Genomic DNA, 16,989 nt, shown 5'->3' on the forward strand with positions numbered 1-16,989 from the left:
AAAAATTGTAAAAAGCTAATACAAACAGTCGCTGCTGGAAGCGTAAATAATGGTTGAACAACAACAGAATACTTAACGCTTTCACCCATTTGTTAAGTCGGGCATCATCAGAGTAAAACATCTTGATGCTCCTCAATTACTAAAATAATTTCACTTACTACACCCACCCACTCCATTAACCAATCACAATAATTGTAGACAGAATTAAAGATAATGTAAACAATATACAACAACTCAGCCGCTATATACAGGCTCTCTAATAAAACATTCTAATACATAAATTATACATTAAATGTATTGAATAGAATAATGTATTAAATACTTAACCTTTATCTATCCGGGAAAGTTTTTTTTTTTTAAAAAATAATACAAACATAATAAAAAAATCAAATAAATAAAGATTTATATTTTAAAATACTAGACAAAAATATGATGAAAGATATGATACCTGGAGGTTTTGAAGCATCTATTCTAAGTTGCTACATGCTCTCCCTCACTTCCAGCAAGATCTTAGCATTACCTCCTCTGTCATTGTCAAGTATTCTATCTACCACAAAAAATAAACATTTTTTGAAATTAGAACAACTTAAACTATGCATATATAAAGAATTACTAGTCTTTTTGTTCCTAATGTCCCTTAGATGCTCTAAAATTCTTAACCTTAATTTTCTTATAGTTTTCCCCACATAAAAAGTGGGGCAACTTAAACATGTAGCAACGTACACCATCCTCCTAGTGTTACAGTTACAATAACCTGGACACTTGATAGTTTTATAAAAATTGTGAACCACCACATATGGGCCATTGTTGATAAACTTGCATACACTACATGAGCCACATTTGCTCATCTTAGAACTCTTGTAAGGTCCAATGTTATTTTCTTTTTCCATCAGTTCTTTTAAATTCCTACCCCTACTATATGTAAATAATGGGAAACTCTATAACACTTATAGTGTATTGTCTAGGACACCATACCATGTGTCCTTAATGATTTTAATCATATATTGAAATTGCCCATTGTAGGGTAAAATCATAGCTCGTTTTACTTGCCCCATATCTGTAGATAAGGTCAATTAAAGTTCACTGATTCCGGAGAGCTGACTCGGTTTGAATTTACTAGGAAAATTCATTGACTATACCCTGGTACCCATGCAAACATTTAAACAACTTTTAAATAAGTCTAGTGAATTACTTTACCTAATTCCTACTGGCAGTTCATTCCATAATTTAACAATAGACTGGGAAATTATTTTTTGTTCTGGAAATAGTACTACAACTGCCAAATTTGTATGTAAAATTCCTGTCCCAGACACCATACCTGATTGAAAGAATTCCATATTAACAAAACTGTTAACTGTTCACCATAGAGAGCCTTGCAAGCTAAGCAAAGCTTACTCCTCAACCATCTATAAGTAACAAAGCATAACTCAAGCCATTCAAGATGTGCTGCATAGGAAAGATTTTTACAATCAATAACCCTTTTAATAAATTTATATTCTATGTTCCTAAGAATGGATAGTCACTTGGCCAGGCATCTAAAATGACATCAGGTTTTGCATAAAATTCCCAGTGAAACAACATTTATGGTAACCTTGAACATTTTAAGGCATTCTATCAAACCTTATTTATCACAGGTACTCAGGCCTCCTTTTCTTAGTTTTGTGGACATTTCTTGACCACTCTATGCTGAAACTCCTCACAAAGGTACAAATTAAACTTATAGAATCACCACTCATAAGCCAAGAATAACAAAATGTGCTCTGTGATCAAAATACAAATAAGTCTTCAACCTCGACTGTCTACTGTCAAAGTTATAGCCAATGCTCTGTCCAAAGGTCAGTGTCCTGTGGTGTCAGAGTAAGGTGACATCACTAGTGCACTTCTCTCAGATGTTTGCCAGGAAGGAGCACTCAGTTTCCAGGTTCCTATTTCCCCATTTACATGCTTAATCTTGACAAGGCCTGTGTAACTATCTGAAGATGATGACCAGTGTGGATTCAAGAAGAGCAAATTAATATCTGACTGTGTCTAAACAACCTAAGTCAACATCCATTTGTTATTTCTTCATAATATGTCTGCTACTAATGCTGCACTGAGTGTTAAGAAAGCATCCAATAAATTACAGCGGCCTTAGTTATGTGAAGAGTTACACAATCTCTATTTCTAAGATAAGTTTCTGCGACCTTATATAACATATCTGAAGGGTCTGTAACAACAGTTAAAGAGAAACAGTTCTTACTGGGCCAAGAACTCTCAGATGTGGTGTGACGACCATACCCTGGCCCAGCAATCAAGAAGCCTCAATCCTCACCACTGACACCAGGGAGGCCGTCTCCTAGAAGAGGAAAGGATAACTAATACACACAGTAAAGTACAATTTCCCTTAAGTGCACACAACGATCACAGTCAGTCTGGGGCTGGCTGCTCCCTTACTCACCAGATCACCAATAAGACTCCCCACTGGCACAGCTATAGGGTCCAGGTCTCAGCCTAACTGGGCAAACTAGAACCTCCATTACCCTCTCTGTCCAACCAGTGCTTCGTGTCCCTGCCATGTAGCTGACACAACACACACACTTTGAGATAAGTATTTATACAACTTCACAGACACTCCTGAGAAAGGCTGACACAGATTCTCCAACTGTGGCCCTTTGCCCGGACTATATGTTAGTAATTACTGCCACCACCCAGTTAATAATATTTGCTACTAAAAGGCACTTAAAAGGGTGTCAAATTATTACTGTGCAATATTATTATCCAATGGTAATGTGACAATTCAGTCTAAGGCTTATTGGAAGGGCTTAGACAGTAAACTCTATAAATATATAATGTACTCTAAAGCATAATTTATCTCTACACAAATCAGCTACAGGTAGAAGGTTTTAAAAAATATTTAATAATAAATAATTAAAACACAAGACAAAACTACTACACCACAGAGGTATCTAAGAGTTCACAAATCACACAGAAACTTAAAATAACACAGTAGGACAGGACTGATTTACACAGAAAAATACTTAATCTAACTTTCTAATCTTTAGCTAATCTTAGAGAAAACACAGTGTTACAATCCTTACATACATAAAGAGCATAAGCAGTGCTGGGTTAGATGTCCAAAGTCAAAATGCTATCACTCTTTTGTTAGAAATAGTTTATAAAATATCACTAACAAACATGTCTCTGGGTCCTCCCCAGATTACATCATTTTTGACACTTAGGTTTTCACAGTATTCATATTGCATCATCTTGACACCTGCTCTGAGTTCCCAGGCTAATAGAAACTGCATTATTTAGCAAGCTAACACCTGCACAGGAGAATACAACACTAAAAGGCATTTCACATATACACTCTAGCAATTAGTCCTTAGTTAACACAATAGACAGAATATCTTGGCCAGCCAGACCGGAACCAACTTTAAAGATCAAAGAATGTCATAAAATCATTTCAATTTTAAAAGACACATTTGAAAGGTTTGACTTAGTTTTTCTTTACAGCAAGAGGGCAATGTTGTAACAATCTTGAAGTTCACATTTTACAGTGTTTTTCTTTCATTTAAAAGCACACACCTGTATTTTACATTTATTTATACAAATGATAGAATTATGCATTAAATTCTATTTGACTAGGCTGGCAGCCTTCGCCTGTCTCTCCCCAATCGTCACAAGTGGGACCAGTCAGGACTGTCCATTCTCAATGATACTATAGGTGACAGACTTAGAACCTGTGGTCTGTCATATAATGCCTTTACCTCAATCTTTCTTTCTCTTACACAGAAAACATTTAAGATGACATAGAACATGCTCTATGTAGATGATATGCTAATAATTCTTCTTGACCTATCTAGAATATTCCCCAAATTTCTGGAAGCATTGTCTCACTTTCATTTGGTTTCTGGGTGTATAAATAACTTACCTAAATCCTTAGTTTTACAGCACAATATGGCTGATGCACAGACATTAAAAGTAAGCTTTGTACTATAAAGGATGATGACCTTTCTCCCCTAAGAATCACATCCTCATCCATTCTACAGTATGTTTACTACTTTAATAGTGAGTCCCCACAGAATGTAGTTCTAAATTCTATTGTTTCTTGGAGAAATATATTTCACCCTGCAGACTATAGATGAACATTTCTTTGAATGTTTCTTTATCCCAGTTGATGTATGTTTTGCAGACAGTAAGTATGATTCATCTTAGCAATCCATTACAAAGATGGGGCAGTCTTTTTAGGGAATTCTTGTGGAAACCACTTTACCCTGGAACAGTCTTAAGTTTACACTACCTGCCCAAAAAGGGAGGGAGTTATTTCTCTTCCTTGCCTGAAAGTTATAGCTTGGACATTCCCATTCATATTGCCGGTGGCATAGTCATATTTTTCTTGGAATCTTTACTAGAAAAGAAATTAAATATCTTATAAGGCATCAGAGCCAAAATAATGCCTGCTTTAAAAATAAGCATATCCAAATGATGACAGATACCTTAATTTCTTTTTTAGCTTGCAGAAGAAATTTAAGCTAATGCATCAATGTCTTAGGGTACTTTATACCAGAAGAATAAGTGCATTTTACTATGAGCCTTTCTGCTATTCTCTATTTAGCATACTTTGCACTTTGATTCTGCAGGCTTTGTCATGCAGATGGATGGTAAGTAAACCCAGATTATCTTCCCCTGAAGAAACCTCTCTACCACAGATGACAGAAGTGTTTGTGAACCCAATAAAAATGTCTTATGTATTGTAATGTGTAATACGTAGGGTAGTCTTTGATCTAAAGGGTTTCTCAGGATGACATAAACAAAGACATTGGCAACCTTCAAACACTGGACCCCACCCAGTTTGGGTTCATGAAGAGCCAGTCTTGTCTCCAGAACCTGATTGACTTCTTTAAATCAGTCTACAGAGCCATGGACGTGGGTAAGGCAGTCCACACAGCCTATCTGGACCTCGCCACGGCCTTTGACACCATCCCCCCACTCTGGAATCATAGATAAACTTAATAAGCTGGGCATTAATCCCTACAACACTCAATGGGTTGCCAACTGGCTTACTGACAGAACCCACACTATAAAAGTAGCTGACTCCAAATCCAGCTCCAGACAAGTGACAAGTGGAGTACCTCAGGGTTCAGTCCTGGGACCTCTCTTGTTTGGCATCTACCTCTCTGAAGTACAGGCCAACACTAAGAGACTCTGGCTAACAAAGTTTGCAGATGACTGCAAACTGGGAGCCATTATTGAATCCCCAAATGATGTGGATACTCTACAAAAGGGCCTTACAGAAACAGATGCTTGGTGCCAGAGCCATGGGCTCAAGCTCAATGCCAAGAAATGTATAGTTATCCCCTTTGGGAAAAAAACATGTATCTGTGAATTACCATATAGGTGGCAGTACACTAAACACGAAAGTGTGATAAGAGACTTAAGGACACAGGTGGACAGTGGTCTCACCTTCGATAACCACATCGCCACAACAGTCAGGAAATCCTTCTATGTGGCACACCTCATCACTAAGGGCTTTTCATCCAGAAAAAAGGAGGTCATTGTCCCACTGTACTCATCCCTCATTAGACCCATTATAGAATACAACGCCCCATTTGGTATGTACCTCTCAAGACATCTGCAACAACTGGAAAGGCCACAGAAATACCTCACTAAAAGAATCACAAGCCTAAAGCAGATGCCCTACGCTGACCGCCTTAAAAAACTTCAGCTATACTCTGTCGCATATCATCTACTCAGAGGGGGATATCTACTTAACATACAAGGCCATGTCAAACCCAGAGCTGTTGGACATGCTACCCTTAAAGAAATCCCAATCCTTCTGAGCCACACACTCCAGGGATCTAAACCTTGTCATCACAATAAACAAAACATGCTGGAGGGATAGGTTCCTGACCCAGAGTCTCCCCAGACTCTGGAATAGATTGCCCATACATGTCAAGCGGAGTGCCTCTTTGGCCTTCTTCAAAAGGAACCTTGATGATTGGATGGGAGAAAGGAAATTCACCCCAGGGAATCACGTCAATCACCCTGTTAGATAGGGGTCCAGGGAAGTAAATCGTGTGGGAAGAAATAGCCAGGGAATTGTTATGGCTAGGCTTGTATAGGCCCTAGGGCTGATAGCCTAGTACCAACCTATGAACCTATGAACATCTTACATTGCTCACATGTTCAGATTTGCAATGTTTAAACATCTTAGTGTTGTTTTCTGCACAGAATGCTCTACAGAAACATAATGATTAATATATAATGACCTCCATCCTACAAGTAATAAGGTATAAAAAATGCTTTGATGTGTTAGCCGATAATAATTCTTTACTCTTACTAATAAACTTAGAAAACATGCAGCAACCACAGGGTGTTGTTCTTTCTGCTTTTCCTGGTTAGGGGTCGCCACAGCAGAACTCTGGTCCACTAATGGTTGGCAGTAGATTTTTACGGTGCTGAGGTGCCAGCTCAATGCCCAACCTTCAATGAAGGCACGCCTATTTACTTATGTCTTTCGAACACCACTCGACCGTGGGGAGGACATGCAGACTCCACAAAGAAAGTGTTCCAGCAGAGAATCAAACAGGAGAACCTCTTGCTGTGAGGTGACAATGCTACCACTGCACCACCGCCGTTATAGCAACCACAGGGTGTAACAACATGCAACATGAAATAACCTAACCATCTAAAATCCTTTGTATGTTATTTAAAAAAATGTTGTTTTTTTATAATCACAACTACTGTGCAATAGACCTAGCTTTCCTAAAAGCCAGTTTACATTCTTCATGTAAAGCCAATGCAAAATATCTATCAGCCTTCAAAATATTCCAAGTCTTGTTAATAATATATCTAAACTGACTTATATTGTTCCCAAAAGTTGTACAAAGTGCATATCTACATTTGGAAATACAATCACTCGCTCCAACATGATCTCTATAGTTTCACAAATATTTTCTATGCATCAACTCTGCTTCTCCTTTAGACTTTGATATACCTTCCTCTGAACAACCTCTTGTTACAAATCTATTACATAAATCAGAAGCATGTTCTAAATAATAATTACTTGTGAAACAGATTACTTTACATCTCATTAACTGAGCTTTAGGGTGAACAAAGCAAGGCTAGAAGAAAAGCCACCAATGCCGGGTATGAGAACATAGATGTAATATGTTTTTCATATTCTTTTATATTTTTATTTTCCATATATCTTGAGAGATACTTTGAATATGTGCTTGGCTACATGACCAGTGTGCCTTATGACATTTATTGTATTTATGCTTATTGTACTATAAGCGATAATACCACCCATATACTATTCTACTGGTCAATTTCCCACACCTGACGTTATTCTCATGAATGAGAAATCTCCTTCAATGGGATTGTGTAGCAATTACCTATGTTTTATTGGTGCTTTTACAGATTTTCTGATTGGGTTGTTATGATTACATGATTAGTTTTTATGAATGAGAAGGTTGTATTTGTTAAAGGGGTGTCTTAGATTGATTGGTTGATACTTTTTTAACTTTTGATGTTTCTGATGGTAACGAATCTGATGAAGAGCATAGTATTCCTCCAAAAGCACTTATTCTTTTTGCGTTTATTATAATTATTTTTATATATTTAGAGCTCATTTCTTTGAACCACATTTATATCTAGTTTTATGATATATGTTATAATATGGGTTTATTTCTAATAATCAGAAGCTGACTTACCCGAAGACGGCTTTACCAAGATGACAACACCAAACTGTTACTTTACCAAACGATCACACTACTAAATTTTTTAATAAGATAGGTATGCACTTGGAAAACATAGGAAAATTTGTCCTTTTCTCCACTGTAGTGTAATCCCCACTGTAGTACGATCTCGGAGTGAGAATATTAAAGTAGGGGGGTGTGGCGGGCAAGGGGTCATGCCCCCCTGCATGACACTTAGTATGTTATTTTACTTTTGTTTTTTTATTCCGCGAAAGTGCATTTTCAATGGAATGCACTTTCACAGAAGTAAGTTCGAGGAAGTACGGTTCGATGAACCGTACTTTCGATTTAAAAACATAGATCCATATACATATATATATATATATATATATATATATATATATATATACACACACACACACACACACACACACACACACACACACACACACACACACAAACGCGCGCGCACACACACACACACACTCTTGGGTTTATATCATTTGGTTGAATGCTCATTTGATCTAATCCCAAATGGTAGAACCCACTTGACTGAAAACGCATTTATAGAAAGTACATCATAGTGTCATTTCTAGCCATATGAGTTACTAGAGTAAGTCTAGCAGAGTATAAGTGGGTTGCAAAGGTCAGTATCATGTAGTTCCCCCAGATTTGCAGATGTTTGTGTTTGCTCACCAGCACTGATTTACCACATGTGATGTTTTCTTTAATTTTTTTCTCCGTACTTTTGTAGCCATGGTGTTAGTATATGTAAATATATGTAGGAGACGTGACTTTGAATGAATGTCACTTTGGTCAATGTCTGTTTCATTGACAAAATTTGGTTGACTAAGCAAATGGCCAGCAGTTAAAATTAGCAGGGAGTTGGGTGGCAGCCCCCACATGTGGGGTGCAATGTGGCTTGCACACCCTGTTTTTTGCAATTTTTTTTTATTTGAATTTTGCATGCACTTAGGTGGTTGCTCAGCAGTAGCTGGTCTTTCCATCTAATTCAGTGCTCCCATACATATACACACGCGTGCAGACACACACACACACATACACACACATACTCACACATGGACATACACATAATCAAACAATTCAAATGCCTTCCATGACAGTGGATTGGATGGAAAGACCACCAGACATAGAGAATGGTCTCTGGCCCAATCATTTGTACTAACTCCCTGCATTATACATTACTCTGCAGGTGCAGAGAATCACAACCCTAAAAGGTATTCTTTGATCAAACTTGCTGTGGCCATATAGCAATAAGATACTAACCATCATCACCACAAGAACAACATTCCTATTGAATATAAATAAGCATGAAGTAAAATTATGCAAGTTCACTAACCTATTTGGCTGGCTTGAAAAATAAGTTTGCATTTCTGATTTTTGATTCTGTTTTTTTTGTTACTGATGATCACTTGTCTGTTATGAATAAAGGCTTGTTGGTTTGGAACACTACCTGGGTTTCATGATTTTTGGAAATTATTGTGACTGGGCTCATTAACAAAATTTTAAGACCACTAATTTCTCTGTTTATTATTTTTTCTTCAACACTTGTGGTGGTAAGGTTGGAGCTAGACAGATTCCTGTGCTTGTTCATTTATTTTATTTTGAAAAGAAGGGAAGCAATGAAGTGGGGAGATACAGCATTGCTTTCCCCCAGTTTTAGTGGTGGCAGGGTTACTTCTGATTCAGTCTGGTGAAACAAGATAGAAATAGAGAAAAATAAGATGCTGCCATGGTAATTTATTATAAAGCAGACTGTGGTCATTTATCAAACGTCCCCATATCTGGAATTTACAGTTAAGTATGAAAATGCTGTATTAACGGAGTATGAAGGTAAAATATAGTGTATCAGTGTAACACTACTATACTTGTCCACCAGAGGGAGCACATGCAGAAGAAATGTCAATTTTAAACCTCCATCACAGTAATGGTAGGAAGGATAGTAGGCTGTAGTACAGCAAATCCAATATAAGATTTTGGAAGATTTTAATAACCAATAAACAAATTGGGTGGTTCAAAATTCCACAGCTTAAAATAAGTGTCTGTGAAGCAATCTAAAAAACATCAACAGAACTGAAATACATGCAACAAAATGGGATGGGCTGGTCCCAGAAGATAAATTGTCAATTTAAGTGGTACCAGTGGAACTCCAATGTGCATGCCGGTGTGTTTACATACCATGAGGTACCCCATGTTTAAATGAATGTCTCAGCTATAGTGTGACAGTAATGGTGTCTGACTGAGACTCTGTAATACATTGAATTGTACCAATTCCTTGTTGATAAGACAAATGGGGTAAATGTGCATCATGCATAAATAAATTAGCTAGTTTCACAGTACCGTACACAGTACTATAAAAAAAAAGAGACAAAACAAAACTTAAAAGTAACATAGCTTTTCCTGTTGGCTTAAAACAGGAAGAAAAAAATGTTTTTCTGCATGCCACATCTATTGAGCTCAGTGACAGGCTTCACATCACCACAGTGAATCCCATAACTAAAAATGAAGCTTTACTGTGCTACGTTTTACTTATGTTTTGCTAAGGGGATGCAAGTGTTAGAGGCAAGTATTCCTTTCAGGCATGAATTAAGCCTTATGAAAGCTTCTATTTCAAGGCAATATAACAATACTTATATTCACATACAAAAGCCAAGAAAAAGTGCAGTAGCTATAACTGTGCATGCCTAAAAAGTCATACAACTGATAGACACAAGATGACTGTCCTTTTTAGCCCAAGTTACCTGTTAGAAGAGACAGCTAGGTGAAACTAAATAGGGACAGGAAGATGGCTCAGAGATGCCCAGCAGGTTGGAAGTGATATTTTCAGAAGTGTTAGACAAATACCTGCAGCCAACACACCAGTGAAGAAAAGTACTGCTAATTATAATATCTGGCCAAGGCAGTGGACAAGGGAAAGACTTGGGACTGATAGGATGGGGAGGCCTGGCTGACAGACCAGTTCTATGCCAATAATACAGAGCAGATGGGGCATTGGTACCCGGTACAAGGCTGAAAAAGTACAGCTCAGCTTTTGTACATTTAAAATGAGATGGGGGAGAGAGGAAGTTACAGGAAAGCTGATGGAAGGGGATTCAGTAGTTAGGCAGTAGAGTGAAGGTCAAAAGTAACAGCTGCAGAATATCACAGAGGAACAATTCTGAGTGAGTCAGAGCATGGCTGATTAGTATTACTATGCAGTACAATGAGTTAGGATAGGAAGATGGGGTAGCTGCAATCAATGATGCAGAATGGATATTACTGGTATCACAGAAGCATCAGCCATTGACAAGATGGGAAACCATCCTTGAAGTTTGAGGTACAGGCTCTTGAGGAATGACAGAGAATAAACAGGTGGAAGTGAAGGCATGATCTACATAGAGAAGGTCATCAAGGTAGAACAAACAGGAGGAGGAATAGCAGCCCAAAAGGGCAAGTGAAGGTTCATAATCTAGAATACGTGCTGTGGGATTTAAGGTAGGAGATGAGGAGTGCTGGCCATTTTGTATCATGTTCCATCACTGAGACTCATGGCCAGAGGAGGATGAGAGACAAGATGAGAACAGAGGAAAGAGGATATTCCTCATGAAGGATCTAAATCTGCCAGGAGCAGACTGCAAACTGTTGAACTCCAGGATAGAGATGAAGCAGGAGTTGGCTAAGAGGTCTGGATATGGTCATTTCCAGAACAGAATACGGTGTGACTTAATGCGTGGAGGGGAGGGTAAGGCTACAAAGACAAAAATGATGATGTTGTGGGGTTTTAAAACAGAAGATTATGGTAAGCTGGGGAAAGAGACAAATATGAATTAGAAAGCTAGGAGAAAATTAAGGGAGCAAACAAGTTGTAAGAGCAATTCAGGTATAGAAGGACCAAGGAGAAGGGCATGAGGTAAAGTATAAAAAAAACAAAACAAAAGATGATGTGGGGAGGTGAAGGAGGCACAATACAAGGAGGTGAGTTAAAGAGCAATAGGGGTGGTGAGGGTAGTAGAGACACAGGATGAATGGGAACTGTCAGAAGAAGTCAGGAAGCAGAAAATGGCTTTCTTTGGTATATAGCAGAAAGGAAGAAGAGAGAGAATCACAAGATTAGGAAAAAAAGTAGAAGTACTGAATCAGTATTTTGCTTCAACCTTCACAAAGGAAAGCAAGAAGAAGGTACCGCACTGAGGAAGGAGAGAGTGAGGAGAACTGTGGACAAACACTGGGATACAGAGGAAGGAGAGAGTGGGGAGAACTGTGGACAAACACTGGGATACAGAGGAAGGAGAGAGTGGGGAGAACTGTGGACAAACACTGGGATACAGAGGAAGGAGAGAGTGGGAGAACTGTGGACAAACACTGGGATACAGAGGAAGGAGAGAGTGGGAGAACTGTGGACAAACACTGGGATACAGAGGAAGGAGAGAGTGGGAGAACTGTGGACAAACACTGGGATACAGAGGAAGGAGAGAGTGGGGAGAACTGTGGACAAACACTGGGATACAGAGGAAGGAGAGAGTGGGGAGAACTGTGGACAAACACTGGGATACAGAGGAAGGAGAGAGTGGGGAGAACTGTGGACAAACACTGGGGTACAGAGGAAGGAGAGAGTGGGGAGAACTGTGGACAAACACTGGGATACAGAGGAAGGAGAGAGTGGGGAGAACTGTGGACAAACACTGGGATACAGAGGAAGGAGAGAGTGGGGAGAACTGTGGACAAACACTGGGATACAGAGGAAGGAGAGAGTGGGAGAACTGTGGACAAACACTGGGATACAGAGGAAGGAGAGAGTGGGGAGAACTGTGGACAAACACTGGGATACAGAGGAAGGAGAGAGTGGGGAGAACTGTGGACAAACACTGGGGTACAGAGGAAGGAGAGAGTGGGGAGAACTGTGGACAAACACTGGGATACAGAGGAAGGAGAGAGTGGGGAGAACTGTGGACAAACACTGGGATACAGAGGAAGGAGAGAGTGGGGAGAACTGTGGACAAACACTGGGATACAGAGGAAGGCGGTATAGAGGGAAATAAGTGCCCTTAGAGGGATTACATCTAAGGATGAGATGGGATACCTCGCACAATTCCCCAGAATCTGGCTAGTGCATTGGCAGATCCATAAAGAAGCTCTTCAATAGATCATTGGTCAGTGCAGATGTGTGTAAGAATTAGAAGACAGAAAGTATGGCACCCATGTATGTGGGAATGAGGGACCAGGAAAAATACAGGGAACTACAGACCTATTAGGGTAAAAGTGCTGGTGGGGGGAGGTACTCATGAGAGAATCCAGAGAGACTGCTGATGGTTTTTCCAGAAAATAAGAACTATGAGTTCACTATCCTGTTATTCAAATCTGATCCAGTTTTATGACTGAATTGCAGGAATATTTGACTGGGGGGCTACCAGTAGATGTGATCTACATGGTCGTCAGCAAGATCTTTGACTTATAGGCTGGCTGGAGAGGATGGGGCTAGACTCAAGGCTGATGAAATGGATTGTTGCGTTCCAAAATGGTATCACACCAAACACTGAGGAGAAAGAGACAATGTAAGAAATAAGGAAAGGTATTCATGAATTACAACAGCAGTCAGCCCTCCAGCAGAAGTTTTAGTGTGCTTGAATCAGACATATCTAGGGGGGGGGCTATAAAATAGGAGCATCCTTTTTGATGATGACTGGATGGTAAGAATGGTCTAAGGACTGATTGGATAGGATAATCCAGCATGCAGAAAGGTAGTGTGTGAGGTTCAATGGACACACACATACAGTCCCAAACCTGAGCATAACAACCCTGGTGTGACGGATCAGCCGGGGTAGTGCAATTGATGGTAACAGAGCAGGAAAAGGATCTGGGGGTGTTGATCATACTTGAACTGGCTACCAGAAGCAGAATAAAAGGACAGCTGTGGCAGCAAACACAGTGCTTGTGTGTATCATTAGGAAAAATAGATCCCAGATGGAAGGGTGCAATACTTTTACTCTACAGAACTGTGGTCAGACTGTACCTTGATGTGTGCGGTTTAAAAGGCCATACAGGGAAAGGGCCATCAGATGTCTGGAAGCCAAGAAAAGCCAAGATTAAGGCACATGTTGTGAAAAAATGCCTCCAGAAGCTAAAGATAATGGAGATCTTCTCAGTAGAGAACAGAAGAGATTGGGGTTATGATATGAGTGCATATGATCATGTCAGGAACTCAAACTGAGCAGGAAAGACAGAGGAGGAAGGAAGGGCCTCAGATAGTGGACTATAGGAAGTAACTACTCTCTAAATCTGTGACAGTACTTCTGCTCAGTGAGGGTTGTGGACTCATGGAATAGACTACAGTAAAGGATGGTAGAAAACAAATCTACAGTGGCATTCAGGAGGGCATATGTCAGGTGGAATAAGGGTGAGGGAACAGGTAGGGAGTCAGTTTTGTGCCCTTTTATACATATAAGAAAAAAAAATAACATCAGCAAAGTCTTAGTGGTTTATCACTAAACATACAACTGAAAAAATGCTTAAATGGTTTTAACAAACAATTATCATCAAATCGCTATCTATGCATACCATTCCTTTCAGATGTGTCTTTTATCTGTCTTTGTTTTGTATATTGAATTTCCTAAGCAAACACTTTGCTTTTGTCCTAGGATGTTCTGCTGTTAGCCAGAGCAACTAGTAATGTGATTTCCACAATGCTGGAGTCTGGACTGAGATGGAAAATGTCCTTCAGATCACTGCATCAATTATTTATGTTTATTTATTTTTTTATTGAGCAGTGTAGAACAATGATCCAACAAAACCTTTTTTTAGGTTCAAACCAGTTTTACAAAAGTTAAAACAAACAAAGGATTTGTATATTGTTATGATTGTTCTTTACAAAGAAAGTTTAGGTAAAACAACACATTTATATGCATTAGATTTTAACAATAATGTGCAAAGACAATAATCTTAAAAGTGCTGTACATGGATATCCGCAATATGCACAGTAATAGTAATCACAATGAGTGTGTGACAGAGACTAGTTAAGGCTGGTGGGCAAAGGTTAGTAGAGTGGCTTAGACTGGAAGACACATTAGGATGAAGGAAAAAGTTTGAAGAACAATATTGGGAAGGTAGAACACAGGTAAATAACAGGAGTACAGAGGGGTGTGTGCCATCAGTTTAATTTGGTCAGTTAATCAAAAAAACAGAATCCATGTTTTTTATTGGTGGCATCTTGATTGTGGAAGCATTTGTACTGAGACTTTTTAAACAGGTAGCTTTTTAATTTTAAACAGAATTTCAGATAAGTGAGCATTTTATATGCAGAAGAACACGCATACCTCTCAACTTCTTTGTTTAATAATTCTGGACAAAGACAAATATAATGGGGACAAATACCCACAATAAAGGGCAATTTTTTAAATATTTCAATAAGTCATTTAAAAAGTTAATAAAACAACACATTTTGCATCAGCATGCATTTTCTGAACAATGGGAAGTATGCAACTCTAACGTCTGGCATAAATGAATGTAATCTCCACTGATTTGCCAGAAAATACAGGGTAAAAATATGAGGTACAATAGGAATGTTCTACAAAATCGGGTTACTTGAGACATATGGGTGCGAGAAACTCTTATACTTTTGGTACTAGTACAGAGATACAGTGGACTGTGGTTCGTGGCCTAGTCCATGGTGTTTGTGGGGGTAGACAGAGTGATGTGACTAAGGCTGTAGTAACTGGATCTCTCTGATAGTATACTGGCAAAGAATAGAATTTCAGTTTAGGCAGATAAGTTACTAGTCTAGGTCTGCAATTAGTGGTATGATTCTGTGGTTAATTGGAAGCCATTTAACTTTTGATTAGATGGAGCAATGATCTTCTGGTAGAGATGTGGGGACATTACAAACATGCCTGTCAACTGTACCACATACCAAGGAACGTTCCACATTGTAAGTCTTAAAAATTCCATAATCCAAGCTGTTAGAAGTCATACATTCATTGATTTCATTTTTTTGCAAATTTGCATGATAAATAATATCAAATTTTATCAATTCATCAAAAGAAACTTCTGTAACTATGAAAAAACAGTTATTAACCCTGCTGTGAATTACCTAGTTGAAGTTGTTAGTAGCCTTTCAACATTTCGCCAATTTGTTCCATGCTGTTAGAGGTAGTGTTCCACATTTTAGATATAAAAGGTTTACATCTGTGACTGCAAATTCAATGATATTTGTGAGTTTTCATTTTTAGAAAGGAGTAGATTTGCCTGATATTTCTGAGCTGCCATCAAGTAACCATGCATTTTGAATGTGTGTACTAACCATGGCTGTACACTTTCTGCTGCCACAGATATATCAAACAACTCTGCATTTATTTATTCACCTACTTTCTGATTATTCCCATAAATAAAATGGTTAATTGTTACTGTTAACATATGTGTCTTGTTTGAAGAGTGCAACCCTAATACTTCCTTGCTGTTGCTGTTCTGAAGGGAGGCCTGTTTTGAATTTACAGGGATGGATTTGTGTCTTCCAGTGGTATGTTTTGTAAGGTTTCTAAGGGTTTTGAAGAGGTCCTGAATTCCTAGGGTGGGGTTTTCTTCCCATTTGTGCCAAGACTCATTCCAAAGCTGTATAAGGCACTTCAATTATTTGATTGTCTAATTATTTGGGTCTTGTTTGCATAGTCTTTGGGTAAAAGGAAGAAGAATTTGACTTGCAGCAGGACAGTTTCACTGATGACATTTGAAGCAAAACTGGAGCCCTGTATGGAGGTGTGATGTGAGTTTGCCAGTACTGCATCCTGATTTTCAATTGAAGGTTATTAGTTCTGGAAAGAGTTTTAGAGTTTGGGTCCTAACACTGAATCTAATGAAGGTATGGTCAGTAAGAGTGGGTAGAAGAACTGCTTTAGAGGTCAGAGAAGGGCAGTTAGCTGTGAGAAGATCAGTAAGGGACTGCTTACCTGAGAGTAGGTTGGGTTGAGTAGGTCCACTTATAGATTGGATAAGATCATGATTATCAAGGAATTCAGAAATAGCACTGGCATGAGGCAGCAAGGAAATTGAAGTTAAGTCATCTAGAATGTGTACACTATGACTTTTTAGAACTGCTGCGAGAAGATCCAGAATAAGAGTGCTGAATTTGTTAAGGGAAACAGGTGTGAGGAGATGGGCTACAGCTAAAAAGACTGATGACTGCATATATAAGGAGAATTTCAACAGTAGCCAGTTAGGGTCTGAGTCAGATAAGACATTTACTTTGACAGTTGTTGTGAAACTGAGTTGTGATTTATAGAGAATAACTTCCTTTCCTGGCATTTTTCCAGGTCTAGCA

This window comes from Protopterus annectens, chromosome 2.part0 (genome assembly GCF_019279795.1).
Source record: "Protopterus annectens isolate FY-2018-M chromosome 2.part0, PAN1.0, whole genome shotgun sequence".
Taxonomy (NCBI): Eukaryota; Metazoa; Chordata; order Ceratodontiformes; family Protopteridae; genus Protopterus; species Protopterus annectens.